An 18,257-nucleotide genomic window follows, 5' to 3' on the forward strand; every position below is an offset into this window, starting at 1 on the left:
GAGCAGACAGGAACAGAGAGGTTCAAATGGAGCTCCCATTTAAAATGTGAGCACCAAGTTCAGATACCAAGACGGCACTATAAATGTGACCAGTGGTGTGCGATTGAAGATGGATAATGCCACCAGGTAGCCTTTGGCTGTAGTCACCTGCAGCCCCTAATGGGCCAGGTACAGCAGAAAAGAAAGCACTGTAGGTGTACCACAAGCGAAAGGATCAATATCTTTAGCACTACACTAGCTGCAAAACATATTCCAACGGCAGTGGTATAGTGCTGTTATTGCTGGTCTTCTGGTGAAAGCAACACCTCCATTATGTCTTCTGGGAGGTCCCAGTCTTTGTATCTTAACCTCTCAGAAACCAGGTGTGAAATTTCAGAGTTCTGATTTCTGGGTGAAGAAGATGGCCTCCTCTTGGGAGAGCAGTTACACTTTCTGGTGAAGACAGAATGGAGGGCAGATGGGCATGTCTAGAAGGTACCACATCCTCCTGGACACGTCTAGAAAGTACCATGTCCTTCTGGCCCAATTCGGAGCAATCAGAATCATGGACTTCCCGAACTTCCTTAACCTCCTAATGACATGAGGGATGTCAGGGGCTGGTGGGAACGCATACAGGAGTGTAAAATCCCAGTCCACCATGAAAGGGTCCCCCAGAGCTCATCTCTGCAGAACAGGTCACATTTCCTATTGATACCGGACAAAAACAGATCCACTTGAGGGGTTCCCCAATGGGCGAGGATCTCTAGAAGCACTTCCTGAGCTAACTACCACTCGTGGGACCCTGCTCTGCCTGATCAGAGCATCCACCAGCGTGTTCTCTTCTTCAGCTAGGGGAATGGCTGATAAAGAGATTCCCTTTTCAATGCCCAAAACCAGAGCCGCATTGCCTCCCTGCACAGTGCTATGAGCCTACACCTTCCTCTTTCGTTGAAGTAATGCATGGCCACTGTGTTGTATGTCATTATCAGGATGTTCTTCACCTGTATGGACGGCAAAAAAGGCCATCAGCTTTAGTCTGATTGCCCTCAGCTGTGTAGTCTGGATTCTGATGGGGACCAAAGACCACTGATCGTGAGATTGTTCATGTGGGTTCCCCAACCCATGAGGAAAGAATCTGTGACTACTGTCATCTCTGGCCAGGGTTGACAAAAGGGTTCCCCTATCATCACATTCTCTTTGCAGGCCCACCAGAGGAGATCCTGCGTGACCTTCCTCAGGACCTGAAGAAGGTCCATCATCCTGTCTGAGAATCGTGACCATTGGGATATGAGGGCCAATCCGGGGACCCTCATCCCTAAACAAGCCTCTGGCGCCAGGAAAATGCAGGATGCCATGATGCCCAGCAACCCTAGAAAATTGAAAGCTGGTAGATGTTGGGCATTTTGAAATCTTGTCACAATCGGCAAGAAATGCTGAGCCCTCCACTCGGGAGGCAAAGCCTTCACAGAGGAAGAGTTGATGGATGGCTCCAAATAATTGAAGCTTTTGGGGAGGTGTCACCTGGGACTTCTTGAACTTGAGGGAGAAGCTCAGTTTGTGGAGAGAGTGGCAAGTGCTGTTGAGAAATTCCACAGCGTGTTCGGGAGAGTGATCTCTGATCAGCCAATCGACTAGGTAGGGAAAGATGTGAATCCCTCCCCTCCTTAGATTTGCTGCCACCACCGCTATCAACTTGGTGAAGACCCTCAGTGTGGAGATCTGCCCAAAATCCAATACTCACAACTGAAAGTGAGAGCTGACAATTGCAAACCTCAGGTATTTCCTGTGCTTGGGATGTATAGGCACATAAAAGTAAGCATCTTAAAGATCGAGGGCCACCATCCAATCCTGGAGCTGAAGGGCCTGGAAGATCTATGAAACAGTGACCATCTTGAATCTGTCCTTCCGGAGGAACGTGTTCAAGTGTCTCAGGTCCAAGATGGGTTGCAGTCCTCCATCTTTCTTGGGAAACAGGAAATAAGTGGAGTTCCAAACTTTGCATTGCTTCGCTACAGGTACCCTTTCTACGGCACCTTAATCCAGCAGGGAGACAATCACTTGCAGCAGGTTTTGGTTCCAGAGGAGATTGCTCGCTCATGGGACAATCTGGAGGCCTTTTTAGAAATGGGAGAGCGTACCCTTGAGCTACCGTCTGCAGCGCCCAAGCATTCGAAGTAATCTGTGGCCACACTTTGAGATCCTGCGTTAACCTGCCTCCCAACAGAGTCTTGTGAGTGAAGCACTCAAAGTGGTTTTGGAGCTGCGGCCGTGGCAGAGGGTGAAGAGGAAGTGACTGTCTGAGCTGTTCTTCCCCTACTGCCTCTTGTGCAATATGGAAACCTCCTCTGCCCTCTTTTGGCCGACTAGCCTCTACTTCTCTGTCCACATGAAGAGTAGAAGTGAAAGGAACGGCCGATACAACTCTGGGAAGGCAGATGTTGCTGCTGAGGTTGAAGGATGGTTGCACCAAAGGATTGTGCAGCCACCTTAGAAGCTTGCAGCTTCTCTAAGCTTTCATCATCTGTTCCTCCAAGGAGGTTTGACTCATTGAAGGGCATGTCCAAAACTCTCAACTGGACATCAGGATCACAATCAGATGTGCAAAGTCATGCAAATCTTCTTATGACTGTACTTACTGCCATAGAGCGACCAACACAGCCAGAAGCATCCAGTCTCGATTGGAGAGACTGGCACGCAACCTCCTTACCATCGTTGATGATGTTCATAAAGCCATCCCTCACTGATGTTCATAAAGCCATCCCTCATTTCCCCCTCAGGAGTATTTTCAGCCGCTTGGGAGACAACATCCCACAAAGTGAATGTGTATTTGGCTAAGGCGCAAGACGCATTAATGGCCTTAAGTGCCATACTGCCAGCAGAGAACACTCTTTTCGCTAGCATGTCTTATTTCTTGTCATCCCTATCAGGTGGGATTGGAGATGAGCAGTTGCTGTAGACGTGGAAGTAGCTGCTTGTACCACCAACCTGTCAGTGGTAGGATGCCTGTAGAGAAAACAGGATCAATAGCTGATGGTTTACATTTTCTTACCAACTCCTTGTTGACAGCAGGAGTGGTATCCGGCTTCTGACAATTTTCCAAGATATTGTTCTTGAGTGCAGAATGAAAGGAAGTACAGGTTCTATGGGGGGGGGGGGGGTTCTTTGTCCAGGATATCTGTGCGGTCAACCTGTACGCCTTTGCAGGACATCCCCAACCCAAATATTCAGTGACCTTGTTCATCACTGGCCTGTACGCTGCACTTAGATGAACAGCTGGGTCTGGTGAAGCAAATTCTACTTCTGGAGAAGTTGTCTAAACCACTGGCTTCTTTAAGGCAAGCAACCAAGTCCCATATTTGAGATTTCTCAAATATGAGTTCCTCTGGGACATTGGGTGTTCCAAAACTTTCCTCTTCTTCTTCCTCCTCAAAAATGGATTGAAAAGACTTAGGTCCTTCTTCGATAATGGTTTAAAACTCGAAGATGGATCGGAGGATGATGTTGATGGCTTTGACAATGAAGATGTGGAAGCCTTTGGCTTCAATACTTCTCTTGCAGTCAACACTGTCGACGTCAGACGAGTAGGCATCTCAGAAAACCTCTGACCCAGGCTCTTGGGCTGGTGAGTCAGAGCCTTCGACGACTCCCTACTTGCTTTAGAAGGCATGGTCAGATTGTTAACCTTTTTTGGCTCTTTCAGGTGACCAGGAGGGGCTACCTTCGAGAAAACATCCATGAGCTTCTGACAGAGCTCTTCCCAATCAGTTGCTGAAGCAAACTTGTCTGGGAAACATACCTTTCTCTTGTCAGGCCAGGAATCCAATGATGAAGAACGTTGGCTTCTCTTCTTGGATTTTCTTCGAGAAGACGAAGATGAAGAGTGGCGCAAATCGCTCCTTGATCTCGACTGTTTAAAATGCTTGAAGAGTTTCTTAAACATTTGAGCTGATTTATCTCTCGAACTCCTATTTTAGGAGAATTTCCTCTTTGAAGGAGTAGAGGACGGGGATTTTGATACCGACCGACCTAAGGTGAGTTTAGACTTCCTCTCCTTCAAGGCCTTGCTACTGGCAGAAACCACAGTCGTCGACTTTGTGCACTTTACAGAGACACCAGAGGCATATTTTGTGTGGATCTGTGATTAACATCTTCGAGTCACAATACATACACCTCCTGAAACCGAGTAGACATACTCAAAGATAACAGAACTATGCAAAAGAATCCCTGAGGCGAGTCGAAACATTAAAGCCTTCTGTGCATGTGGGAAAATGGCACTGAAATAACAGGCACAGTGCGTGCTATTTATACCAATGTAAACGTCACGTCCAAGTGTGCTAATGGAAGCTGTGTTTCCGAAGCTGCAAGCAGGAAATCGGTATATGAAAGATGAGGAATCCGTGGGAGCACACAATCTATTAGAAATTAATTTACATTGTTTGAGAGGAAAAAACAAGAAACAACTGTGCATGCGACAGAAGGGCATCAACGCAGAAGTGAATAGGCATGAAAGGCACAGGACAGCCAGCTCTATGTACATGCCTAGCCCAAAGTATCCCGGTAGCCTTAGGAAGGGGCAGATCACAAGCTCAGTGAGCTGAAAATAATGGCAGGTTGAGGTACTGAAAGCCGCGCAGAGGCCTCAGAATGTGGCCATTTCACTGGCCCACCCCTTCAGGGTGCTAATATTGTAAGGGGACCTGCCCCCTTTCTAAAGCTACATACACCTCTTTCTAACATGCTTATGTTGGTTAGTTGGAGGTGAGCAATAACAGTTCAGGCACATGGGATGCAAATAAAGTCTGCCTCAAGGTTATTGTCAAGGACTACGGAAGTACATGTCATTGTGGACGACAAACAGGTTGAACGCCTAATGGGAAGAACGCCTAATGGGAAGAACCAGAGTGGGGAGTTGCATTGCAGGCTATGCCGTTTAATAAGCAATGTAGAGCCTATGTCATTTGAATTCTCGTAGAAGTGCAATGCATTGTAAATGGGCAGCCACCAAAGACATTTCACGGGTTCTTTACATACACGAACACAGTTGCTCTATCTGCTCTTCTAAAACACATGCAACGTAATGGAAAGGTTATATGCATGTACTATTTGCGCCTATATCTGACATATTCATCATTATTTAAGACCGGGGGCCTGATTTACAAAGCATTTTTCTATGGGATTGCACCATTGTAAAATGGGTTTGTAAATCAGACCCCAACTCTCTTGTTCAGTGGCATTAAATAATGGAACAAGAAGAGAGGCTTATAGATGCATATGAAACACCCTAAGAACTCAGGCTGAAGGGACCTAATTTGGAGAAGAAACTTAAATAATGAATAAATAAAAGGCTCAAAGAGCTCGAGGTGGCAACCATTTTGGACTGTTGCACAATGAGCATTCCTTGGGGGCAGCATTACAACGCTGCTGCGAAGCAGTCACGTGTGTAAGGGTCAACTTCTATGGTGGCTGGTAAGATGAACCAGTGGGCATAACTGGTGAAAATCTTGTAGCACTGCAGGATTAGTTCCTTGATACTTCAACTTTGGTGAGAAATACGCAAACGAGCCAGCAATTCAATGTTTCTTTCAAGCCACACATCTTTGCAGTCTCTATTACAGTTCAGACCTGTGGAAAGAAAATCACATATGGTCTTTCCCCCTTCTGTAATGGCTTGGCAGGTGAAGAACGATGGTCTGGAGGGTTGCCCAGAGCAATGCCAGTGGTTAAGGTTCATTCTAAACCTTCCAGCCATCACTTCTTTTGTTTTGCTGTAAACGAAATCACACAACATAACAAAAACAACGATAGAATTGGATAACCAGTTCTCATGTGACATCCTTGACATACACATTAGCCACAGCATCAACTGTGCCCTCACTTCACAGGATTAAAGTTAAGTAAATAAGCATTGGCAATGCCAGGAATTTGAGCTTTTGTGTATGCATGGGAAAAGCACTTGCCAGGCACTGACGTAGTAGTATTAACATCCCATTGATGGTAGCAGGTGCACAATAGTGCTGGTATATGGGCATTAGAAAGCAGTGTCTGGCAAATACCTAATACTTAAACACAAGCCAAAACTGTTGGCTTTGCCAGTACTTGTTTATAACAGGACTTCTGTGAAGGATATGCATACTTCTTAGAAATCAAGTGGCTGAAGGCAGACCTGGTTAAGACATTTTTCATTACACCGGTAGCAGGTTTACAGATCCAATTACATCATTACCTCTCAGAAGACTGCTTTGAAAAAACAAATTCATGCTCTTCGAGTGCAAAGTTTTATAGTAGGCCTTTATTAAAGAGAGTTTAAAGAGTTCCCATGAGGTGGTGTTTTGGGTGGCGAGGGGCCGGAAGTGGGTGGCGATTGCCATAGGGAGTAACATGGCTGTGGGCAGTCAATGGGTGGGCAAATAACCAAACGACACCTAGAAGCTTTGTGTCCCTCCTCATATGCCATTTCTCCCTAGCTGTACTCTAATGCAATAGTTTTGGCCTATTGGGGGTGCTAATGTGCCACCTAATAGCCCAAACAAAAACTGTCAATAACTTATTTAATATGGGTGTCATCTGTAAGGGCCAAACCTAGCTTTATCACTTATTGGCCAAAAAATGGTGAATCGCAAGTGACCAAAGAATGAAGCTGGTGTATGTTAAGGTAATCGGTGGCAAGAATGAACAATTTAAATATCCACCACTCCAGTAAGTGGCTTGTACTATCCCACTGTCATCTCTCTGAAGGTTGCTTCCTTATAGATACAATGGAAAGATGAGCACGACAAGTGGTAAACCAAGTGGCACCAGTTGCCCATATAGGGCAACTGGCAGAAATGATAAGCTGTGTATCAGGTCACCACCTTGAACCGCACCACGTTTGCAGCAGGTTACGTGAAAGTCATATTGATGATCTCCCCTCTCTTGTAGCCACTGATCCCTTCCCAATATATCCCCTCCATTGTGATCATTTTTAGTGTGATCTCCAGAAGAGGGAATGGCCTGCATTTGAGCTTGAGAGGGCAGAGAGATATTACACGTTTTTTTCAACAGGATTGTGCCATTGTAAAACGCGTCTGCAAATCAGGCCCCACCAATGCTAAGTAATCTATTGGTTAGTCCCTAGTTTCTGCAATGAGCAATGAGTGAGCTTTACTAACTCTCATGTCTGTCACCTTCAAAGTCACAGGCATTGACTGCTCCAACAACCTTCTCTCCAGTGTCTCACGTGCACACTTTGAAATCCAGATTTATTTTACACCCAATAGATTTTGAAAAGGTGCCTTTGAAGATTTGAAATTGATTGGGGCAGTTGCCAGAGTGGCCGCTGTTAGATCTGCCCCGCATTCCTGGATGGACATTAACTAAATGCACCAGCATAAGCTTGCCTTTTCCTGCAAGTACCATATCACATTGCTGCAGTGGTGGGGTGCAAACATGCACTAGGCCAGGGCTCTGAATTTAGAAATCAATAGCAATTGAGAGCCAATAGGACATGCCTGAAGCAGAAGTGGAAACGAGTGGAAGAAATAGCATGCATGCAGGATAGAAGGAGAGATGGCACCCTGTGGAAAAACAATGATGAGAAGGTATGTCCCAGCCAGAGACCGTTCCAGTTGGATATCTTGGCAGGTCCATTGCCACATCAGGTGGCAATATGGAAGGCCTAGTGTGGGGCAAACTGTTGATAAATGACTGAATGCCATCAATAAACCTTCTAGAAGTACCCCCTTCAAGAGAGAGGCCTGGGCCAAAAACGCCCTGCCTATTCGGCTGGCTAGGAGGGCATGTCCACTCCACAGTCGGCAGGGTAGAGAACACGACACACCACACAATGTAAATGTTTATTCTTCTGACAATAAATGTAACCCACCCAACAGCAAAATAAAGTTTTGCTTTTGTCAAGTGAGGGACACCTGTGTCTTAATGATTTGTTAGGGAAAATTCCAATGTATCAAACAGGTATTTCATGCCAGGGGCATTTTGCATGCAGCCACACATTTGCATGCAGCCGCACACTCTTATGAGATGCAGAGAGGTTCACATTGTGGCCTGTATCTTTTACATTGAGATAAACTGAACAGTCAAGTTGTTTTTGTGTGCTTGTGTGCCACGGTGTATGGCTGTCTGCAAGCATGTTTCAGGCATTTCATATTTATTTTGATTGCCTTTTGATTGCCTTTTGTATTAGCTCTAGTAAAACGAATGACAACTTTCTCCAAAACGTATCTATATTTGTCGGTTTTTTAAGCATTTTGGACCAGCCGTTAAGGTAGGGACCCGCAAAGGGACCTTGAAGGTAATTACGGTACCGCAATTTGCAGTACCGTAATTACCGCCTTCCCCTTTCCCATTGAGCCCTATGGGGAAAAATGGGAATGGGGACGGGCCAATGGTAAATGGGGAATTATCGCCCCGCCAACCTTGGAATGGGGTGGTAATTCCCCATTTCACCATGGCGGAATCGTTAAGTTACCGGCGTTAACCATGGCGCTAATAGCGCCATGGTTAACGCCGGGGTTGTAATGAGAGCCAATGTATTTCTAAGATGGCTAATCTTTCCACAGTTCCTCCCCTTTGGAATGTAATCCAATAGAACACACGTACATCAAGGTATCCAGTCTGGGATCTCATTTAGGACATTTTTGCATGGCATGTCGGGTCTGTGATTTGGCATAAGGTCCTGCAGAGAAGAAATCAGACATGGAGGCCCTTATAGGTGATATCCACGAGGCGTAGAAGAAAAGAACACTTTGCTGCATATGTTATTGGAAATGCGTTTCAGGGGACGTGACATGGGTAAAGGCGCTTTTTGAGCCACTGGGTGTGCAAAATTGCTGGTTTTGTTACTGGGGGCAGAAAGGTTGATTGGGAGAAAAATGTGCCCCTCTGCTGTTCCCAGCGTGGTATCAAAAATCAGCTTTTGGCTGTGAAATTGATGCCCTTTTTGCAAAATGTGTCATGTGTTCACAAACGTGTTGCCCAGTTAGGAGGAACAACATGTTTCATTCCTTCTAATTGGCAGACATGTTTGCATGCCCAAGGCAAAAATGACAAAGAAATAACGAGAAATGTGTGCTGCCTCGAGCTGCTGAATCGTTGGAAATTGTGCCCCACCGGCAGAGTAGAATTATGGGCGGAATCTGCCAATTCGCCTCCACCAGCAGATATTTCACCCGCTCCCAACAAGCCACTGTAAACTTCAAGTGATGTGTTACGCGAACAAGATTACAGGGCTCTACCCAAATGACAGGATTGGGGAATCTGGCATTGGATGATGAGCATCTTGTGGTACATTCTCCAATGACTCCCCTTGCTAAGCCCACCATTGCTCAGATAGAAAATTGTTAACCTACCGTAGCGTTTGGCGGCAGGATGGAAGGGATGTTTTACTTAGCTGTCCAGGTAGGACACAGACTTTTATGGTGGTTGGGCTGAAATGTGACGATCAGAACCAATTTGTGTGTAGAAATTGCTGTGATTTTAACCATAAATTAGGATTTGCATATTGTCATAATGTGGGCACTCTGGAATGCCGGGTCATGTTGCTGCGCGGCCAGCATTCCAGGTGCAGTTAACGGCTGGGAGAGGGGCTAAGTGCAGACATGCCAACATTCCGAAGCCCCGAAGAGGGAGATTTCAGCACCGAAAACGGGAGAATGCATTTTCTCCATAGGAATGCATTGGGGATATTGTTATTTTAGGCGGGAGACAGTAAAAAATAGCACTGTTTTTAATGAACAAATCTGGAGTCTCCCACCTAAATCGGGAGGGTTGGCATGCATGTAAGTGGTGGTGTGGCCACAGGGTCTACCCTAATAAATAAAGGACTTTCTCACCCCATTCACTTCCTCCGGCATTTCTTAACTGGCGACGAGGCTGGCAAGGGACAGACCCTGAGACCCACGTGTGCAGCAATCAACGTGTTGGCAAACCTGGCGGCCACGGCTCAACCCTGCTATCCCTCGACCCATTGTGGAGACTGTAAGGGTAGAGGGAGTGGGCAGGATGGCCCACGGGGAGCTGCCAGTCAAGGGGAGGAAAATTGGCCATGCCGAAGTAGCCCAATCCACCAGAGCTGATCCGTTAGAGGAAAGGACTCAGCAACATCGACGTTCCCAGCGGCCATCTTTGTTTGCCAGGCAACGTTTTGTTTACATTTTTACGGCAATTTGCACGGAACGAGCAGGAGGAGGAAAAACAAGGATTTTGGATTCTGAGAGCCACTCAACTTCCGATTTTGTCACATTCAAGGCAAACACAGGTACTGTGGCAATTTTGTATTTCAGTACTGCACTACTAGGAGTGCTGACAAGCAGTATTTGGAACCTGTGGGTTTTTTGCTTTGGAAGGCTGCCCCACCCACCGGAGAGTGAAGAAATTGGCACAAGTAACCTTCAGCTGTTTCATCAGGTATCACAGGAAGACAAACAGGCAGCATACCTGTATGACGTAGGTGATATGTGAGTGACCAGTCTTGGAATGTGACAGGTGCTGTGACAACAGGAACATATATTGTGACGCACTGCTGCACTGCAGGTGGCAGCGAGCAGCACTGACATACAAGGCATTTGTGGGCGAGTCACAGGTGCAAAGGACTGTTGGGGCCCGCAGTCATCATGCAACACAGTAACACCGGGCTCCCTCCAGCATTTCTGATATCATCAGGTGAACTCCCAGTTGCGTGGGACTTATGGGTGGAGGCGTTTAAAGTATACATGAGAGCGGCGGAAGGAATGAAATACAGTGATGATGAAAAGAAGGCAGCGCTATTGAATTGTATTGGGACTGAGGGACTCAGAATGTTCAGACATCTTCCAGGTGAGGAAGTGTATGTGCCAGGCGGTGGAGAAGGAGAGAGAGTGCTGAGCGCATATGAAACAGCTCTCAATAAATTGGAAGGACAGTTCGGAAAGAGACCCAACGTGGTGCACGAGCAGTATCATTTTTTCTCCAGGGCACAAGGAGTTGGTGAAGGCATTGATGCATATGTTACAGCACTGCAGACTCTGTTGGCTACATGCACATTTACTGGTGTGCAGGAGGAGTACATCAGGGACCAGATCATGATGAAAACCAGTAATTCCAAAGTCAGTGAAAGGCTATGGATAGAGAGAGATCCACCTTTGGACAAAGTGATAGAGATTGCATGAGCCATAGAAGAGTCACGCGCTAGTGTTCAAGTTGTCACTGAGAACACAGACAGGCAAGGCCAAGGAGAGTCGATTCAAGAGGTGTTGCCACATTTCAAGAAAGGGGGCAGCCATGTCAGGAAGAAGGTGAAGTTTGAGGGGTAGTTCAGCAGATCTAGTAGAGTGAACTATGGCAGTGTTGTAAGGGAGGCATGTAAAGAATGTGGTTGGTCGAGTCATCCCAATGGAGCAAAAGAGTGTCCTGCATGTGCTGTAACGTGCAGGCGGTGCAAGATGAAAGGATGTGCAGGATGAATGCAGAGGAGAGTAATGTTCAAGGGAGACAGAACATCAGGATGATTGAAGCTGATGGGGTACCAGGAAGTGCTGGAAGTTTTGACAGCAGTGTGGTGAGGGAAGAGGTGATATTGTATGTCACGGGTAGAGCGGGGCGATGGGACATGTTGACCGTGAATGGTGTGTTTTTGGAAATGTTAGTAGATTCTGGTTCTCCGTATACCATGATCTCTCCAGAGGTGTAGAAGGAGAATTTTGAGAAGGAGGTGTCTGCTCTCAAACCTCTGGACAATAATCCTAGTGCATATGGTCAAGCACCCATAAAGGTATTGGGGTATGAATGGGTACAAATTGAATTCAAGGGTCATAGCATGGAAGGGAAATTGTGTGCGGCACATAAAGGTGCAAGTGTGTTGGGATGGGATGAGCAGGCTGCTCTTGATATTGAAATCGGCCTGGGAAGAGCGTGCCTGTGCTGAGTGTGGAGGAAGTGTCGGGTGAAGTCATGTCGGCGCGACATTTCTGCATCAAGTATGCCACAGTATTTGAGAAGCTGCTGGGTATGTTGTGTTGATTTTCACATAGAATTGTTTTTAAAATGGGGGCGGTGCCGAAAGTACACAAGGTCAGAGGGGTCCCCGTTTTGGCCAGGGAAGGGTTGAAATCGGAATTGGAAAAGTGGAAGGAGGCGGGGAGAATAAAGGAAATTGAAAGTTCTGAATGGTTATCCCCTGTGGTGTTAGCACTGAAACAGGATGGTGGATTAAGGATGTGTGTAGACCTGAGGGAGCTGAATTCCAGTATTTGGGTGGATCGCCATCTGCTACCAAACAGGAATGAATGAATTACTTTTGACAATGGGACATGCAGAGTCCAGATTAACCTGCATGAGGAATCGTGACCATTGACTTCATTTGTGACACCTTTTGGGGCATATATGTTTTGTCGCGTGCCATTCGGGTTAGCGCCTGCGTCTGCATTTTTTCAGCGTTTGATGCAGATATTGTTTGGAAGTGTTCAGGGAGTGAGCTATTTTCAAGATTACATTTTAATGTGGGGTAAGGACAAAAGGGAACATGACGAGAGGGTGCATCGGCTCATGCAAATTCTGCAGTGGAATGGTTTGACAGTGAAGTTATTGAAGTGCCAGGTGGCGGTTCCCAGTGTGACGTATTTAGGGCACACACTCGATGCTGGTGGCATAAGGTTTAGGGAAAGGTTGGTCAGGGTCAGGAGGGAGGCTCCTTCGCCTGTGATTAAGGAGCAACTCAGGTTGTTTTGGGGTATGACGGAGTACTACATCAAGGTTATACCTTTATATGCGGAAATGACTGTGTGCATGCATGCTTTGTTGAAGAAGAATGCCAGGTTTGAGTGGACTCAGCAATATCAGGCTGAATTTATTCAATTGAAGGAAGATGTAGACAGCGTGCCGTCTTTGAAGTCATTTGACCCGAAGAACAACACAGTGCTTACAGTGGATCTTAGTGATGTCGGCTTAGGGACAGTTTTGGAGCAGTGGCAGGATTGTGTGTGTAAGCTGCTTGCATTTGCGTCCAGCGCGCTTAGGGATGCTGAGAAACTGTATGCTTTAATTGAGAGGGAGGCGTTTGCTGCTTCCCAGGCTTCAAAGCATTTTAGGATTTTTCTGTGGGGTATTCCATATACCATCAAGACGGACCACAAACCGCTGGTATATGTGCTCACCACCAAGGGTGTGGCATCTGTGTCCCCTAAGCTTGTGAGCTGGATGGTAGACCTGCGAGAATTTCATTTTATGGTGGAGTATTTACCAAGCAAAAGGAATGTGGTAGCAAATTGTTTATCACGATTGCTAGTGGAGGCACCGGAAGAGCATGGGAAGTGCGAGATATGCACCAAGGTGGTGTGTGTGCTTCTAGCTATGGATAAGGATGAGTGGGAGATGGAGTCGGTCAAGGGTGCAGAGTTGGCGTGGATTAGAGATGGCTGGGAAGCTGTCAAGGGTAGGGAGGAAGGAAAGGGGTAAATGCAGGTTGTGAGTGAATTGGCGGAAGGACCATGGGGTGTCACGAGAGGAGAGAGGTTGGTGCCTCCCGTGTGTGTGAGAGCAAGGCTTGTTGATCTGGTGCATGAGGGGCATTTGGGTAGGTCCTTGACCAAAGGAGGTTGCCGGAGGCGTATTGGTGGCCGGCTATGGATAAGGAGGTAGAAGTGGTAGTGAAGGAGTGTGTGGCATGTGCCATGAGTGATAAGAGCAGAGTGTTGCGCCCGCAACCTGTGTACCCCATGGATGTTCCCAATGAGGTATGGTCCAAGGTGGCTTTGGACATTATGGGCCCCATGGAGTGTTTGGAGGGGGGGTTTGAGATATGTGGTGGTGTTGGTTGACTATACTTTGCGGTGGGTTACGGCTGCTGCTTTTGAAACAGTAACCACGGATAAGGTGATTGGTTTCCTAAAAAGGATATTTTATAGAGAAGGTGTACCCGGGAGTATGGTCAGAGACAACAGGGTGCAGTTTGTGTCCCAGCTATTCCAGGATTTCTTGAGAAACAATGGTATCAGGCACCATGGGCAGCTTTGTACAATCCAAGTGCAAATGGTTTGGTGGAAAGAATTAATAGTTTTGTGAAGGGTGCTATTCAGCTGGCTATCGCCAATGGGTTATGTTGGCAGGATGTGGTTCCAGAGGCGCTGACTGCATATAGGGGGACACCTTGGGAGTTTACAGGCAAGTCACTGTTTGAACTCATGAGGGGTAGGAAGGCTGGGTCGAGATTAAGGACAGCTGCCCTTGGTGGAGGTGTGATCACAGAGGTGAACATGTCAGAGGTGTTGCAAAGGCTGCGTGCACACCAAGATTGTGTGAGAGCACAGCAGAGCGGGAAAAGACCATTAAGGTCGAGGTGGGTGATCGTGTTTGTGTGAAAAACCCTAGGTTTGTTCCAAAGGGGAGGAGTACATTTATGTCCCTGTTTGTGGTGGTGAGGGTGGGGACAGGATATGTGGTTCTTGATGATGGCACATGGTGGAGTAAGAGAAGGGTTGTGGTGTTAAAGGGTACTGCCGTGGCACCATTGGATCTGTGTGATTCTGTTTTGGATTCGCAGTTAAGTGATTTCTGTGTGGGACAGCATGTGTCTGGAACCACGGGGAAGTTGGTGGTGGGACGCAATGAGTTATCTGCTGGTGACAGTCGGGAGGATGGAGTGAGTGTCGCGTCTGAGGAATGTGTTTCTCTGTCATCGAGTAGGAATGGGGGGCGTCCATTGAGAGTGCGAGTGCCTTCTGTTAGAATGAAGGATCATGTTTGGAAGGGTGCTAGTGAGTAATATGTGTGTGTAGTTCAGTGTGTGTGTGGGTTCATTGCCATTGGGTTCATTGCCTTGCATACATGTGTCTGATTGTTGTAATTTGCGTGTGAGCCTTGCGCACACATCGTATGTTTAATCTGTTTTATCTTATATTCATTTTTTTCATTTTTCATCATCACGCATGTGGTTACTTTAGGTAACAAGTGCGATTTGTGTTATGTTGTTCACTTGTGTTCTTATTTCTACAGTTTCTTCGATGTCCATGTGCTAAGGGGGGGGAGATGTGTCATAATGTGGGCACTCTGGAATGCCGGCTCGCGTTGCTGTGCGGCCAGCATTCCAGGTGCATTTGCAGTCTCAAATACAATTGATAGCGAATTGGTCTTTGGTTGACAGTGTTTTTATTTTGATAAAGGTAATTTGAGTGCTGCTTGGTGGTGACTAGTAACACTCAGACTGCTGAGTGTGTCACAATTTATGAAGAACAGAATTTTCAAGTCACCTTCTAGCGCACCTAAAGTTAACGCTAACTATAGGTTAAATGATTGTTCTTAAAAAGTAGTACCCCATGAGGGCACTACTATTTAAGAACAATTTTTGGAGGATCATTTTTGGAATAAAAAATCCTCATGATACAACAAACATGATTTTTGGAACATCATTTAAGCTATAGTTAGCGTTAACTTTAGGTGCACTAGAAGGTGACTTGAAAATTCTGTTCTTCAAGCATTCCAGGTGCAGTTAACGGCTGGGAGAGGGGCTAACGTTCCTACCCCATTCACTGCCTCCGGCATTTCTTCACATGTCTGTCAGTGAGTACATGTTTGTCCAAGCGGCCCCATTGATTGCTGTATCTTGCTGTCGGGGTCCTGCTAGTCTCTTTAGTTCAAATGTGCTGCAACTACACGTAAAGCAGCACAGGATCCCAGGATGATGTCACAGCTGGCAAGTCATAATGATGATCGGGTCTCAATATCAACAGGTGCATACTAGTTTGCTTTCTTTAACTAACTCCCTTTAAAGATTAAGTAGCAAGGTAACAAATGAGGTAAGAAGTAAAAACTCAAGTACAACACGGATTAGGCTGCACTCTGCAATGCCCAGGCATATGTATTGTGTGGAAACCCACTTCCTCTGCATATTTTAGTGTTGTCTTTGCATTTTGGTTTGTTTATGGCATGTTTCCTGTAGACATATAAGAGCACAGAAATGAAGTGGCTAATTTACGACCTCTCGTCATTTTATCAAGACGATGTGGGGATTCATGTCAATGGTGTCTGTGACATCATCTCTTCCTGGTTCTGAAATATTTGGAGAAAACATCCACTTGCCGGACCCTTGACTGTTTGAATCGCATAACACAACTTAGGTATCTTAGGAAGCCCACATTTTCATCCACTTCAGAATGGCTGAATTGGTTCTCACCAAACCCTAAGAAGTGATGCAGCCATGGTTGCTGTTAACTATTAGTGTCTTAATACACTCTTCAGTGCATTCGCAAAGATGCATTTTCCATGTATATCTGCGCCCCGCACAACCATGCTGCTGTACTTTTCTGAGAATGTTACCACAGAATCAAACCACAGGGGAGGACGATGCGTTCACATATTTTTCAGTGGGGAACTCGGTCATGAAGAGCTTCAAGAACACAGGGTCTTCACGATAACCATGTAAATAACTCCCATTAGACTCCCTACAGCCACAACATTTTGTTCTATTTGAAAATCCTGAAAACATGACGTGGTCTTAGATAATGAAGATCCGACTGGAAGGACCCTGTAATATGAAGAAAGCTATGACTTTGCCAACCAAAGAGCGAAATCTTTGAAAGATGCTTAATAACACCAGATCTCCCTCAGATTTTGGGAGCTCTTCAGTGTGATGTAACTGACGAGCTGTAGCGAGTAGACACTCTAGGAGCCAATGCCATCCATCTGCAAAGACATTGCCACTACATCAGAAGTGGGAACGTAAAGGTCCTTCTTTGAGGGCAAATCGCCATTGGAACTGCCTTCTGTGAACTGTGACGTTCCCAGCCCAAATGTCTTGATTTCTTTGTTGACGTCCAGCGTGTTTCTCAAATCGATTAAATTTGAGCAGCTGTCAGGATTAGGGCTTACAGTGTGCGCCATCTCTTAGGAGTGTGGTCTAACTTGAAGGGATATGAGTGCTTATCAATGTAAGAAGCCCTGTTCAGTCCTTAGGTCAGACTCCAGCACTGTACTGCTCCCGAGGCTCCCCTTTTAATGTATTGCCTGGCTACAGTGATCCCAGAATACATCTGTCTATCCTCTACCGCAGACAGAGAGATTGGAGCATATCCCCCAAGACCTCCGGCATTGGCTACTTGTCATACGGGGCCTGGGTGCACCTGGGTGATGCCTAAGGTATGTATCTAGCATGCCCATCCTCTGATGGAGTGGCCAGCAGCAGAATCCAGCAGACACTCAGGCACTAAGGGAAAACATATGCAGCCCGTCCTAAGAAAGCCTCCGCCAAATGCTTCACGCCATCTGAGCCTTCTATGCTCTTCATCCCGCAGAGGCCGAGCAGTGAGTGCCATGAAACTGTGGAATACCATTACCTATGTTTAAAGCACTAGAAGTGGGGGGTGGGGGGTGGGGGGGGGGGTGTCCCGCCTCAATTGCTATACAAAAATTTGAAATTATTAATATTATTATGACATCAACTTTACAAAAAACCCTGTAGTTGTGTACTGCAAAAGTCGAATAGATAATTGGCATTCGCTGATGCAATACACAATGCACTTTCTAGTAAAGGAGGTGACATTTTAAATGATAAAGTATTTGAGCAAACTAAGTAGACCACTTTGAACCTCTTACTGTGAATGGGATCACAAGTGTCCAGAGCAAACTCCCTCCACTAACAGAACAGAACAAGGGGCAGAAGCGCCCTCGTCGCTGGGAGTCCGTTCTGCCAATGCCTGGCATATCATTAAATCTTCACCAACTCAACTCCTGTGATACAGTTAAAGTGGGGGTTCCCGGTGAGAAACCGGGCCTTCATTTGAGGTTTTTGTTTCAGTCTTTTAATGAGCCGCTTCTGCCAGCAGCCCAGCGCCGAGGGCCGGGGGCAAGCGGACTGCAGAGTCATTCTACAGGAAGAAGCATACAAGTAAAGCACCGGACGGGCGCGTTCCCTCGATGGGCAACGTCACAAGGGCTTACTTTTCATGTGAATGAATGTTCCCAGAGAATGTACAGATTCTCCTCCCCTACTCGAGCTCTGTCCAGATACCCATGTGTCTCCTGTCCAAATACACGTGCCTGGTGTCCGAATGCAAATGTGCTGTGTGGGTGAATGCAGGGGGCCGGCGCAGTTCATTAGGGAACTGGTCGGCATAATTGCATGCAGTTCACTGCGCATGCAGAAGGATTCCGCGCTGATGACATGAGGGCAGTAAACTAGGGCAGCGGAGCGAGGAGGGGGGGGCCTCTCGCGGCCGCGCGGGTTGGTTCTCTCCCGGCTTGTCTAGGGAGCCCGCACACAGGTGCGCTCTCTTGTGTACACCACCAATGATGCCCTTGGGTCGTGTGTGTGTAGA

General features: G+C 46.6%; 1 protein-coding gene across 7 annotated transcripts in view; it reads right to left on the reverse strand.

Annotated features, from left to right (window-relative positions):
• Positions 1 to 18,257, reverse strand: part of SLC4A4 (solute carrier family 4 member 4) — a 1,258,962-nt gene that overhangs the window by 520,690 nt on the left and 720,015 nt on the right. The window lies entirely within an intron of this gene.

The sequence above is a fragment of the Ambystoma mexicanum genome, chromosome 6p (genome assembly GCF_040938575.1).
Source record: "Ambystoma mexicanum isolate Mex_15411 chromosome 6p, UKY_AmexF1_1, whole genome shotgun sequence".
In the NCBI taxonomy this organism is placed as follows: Eukaryota; Metazoa; Chordata; class Amphibia; order Caudata; family Ambystomatidae; genus Ambystoma; species Ambystoma mexicanum.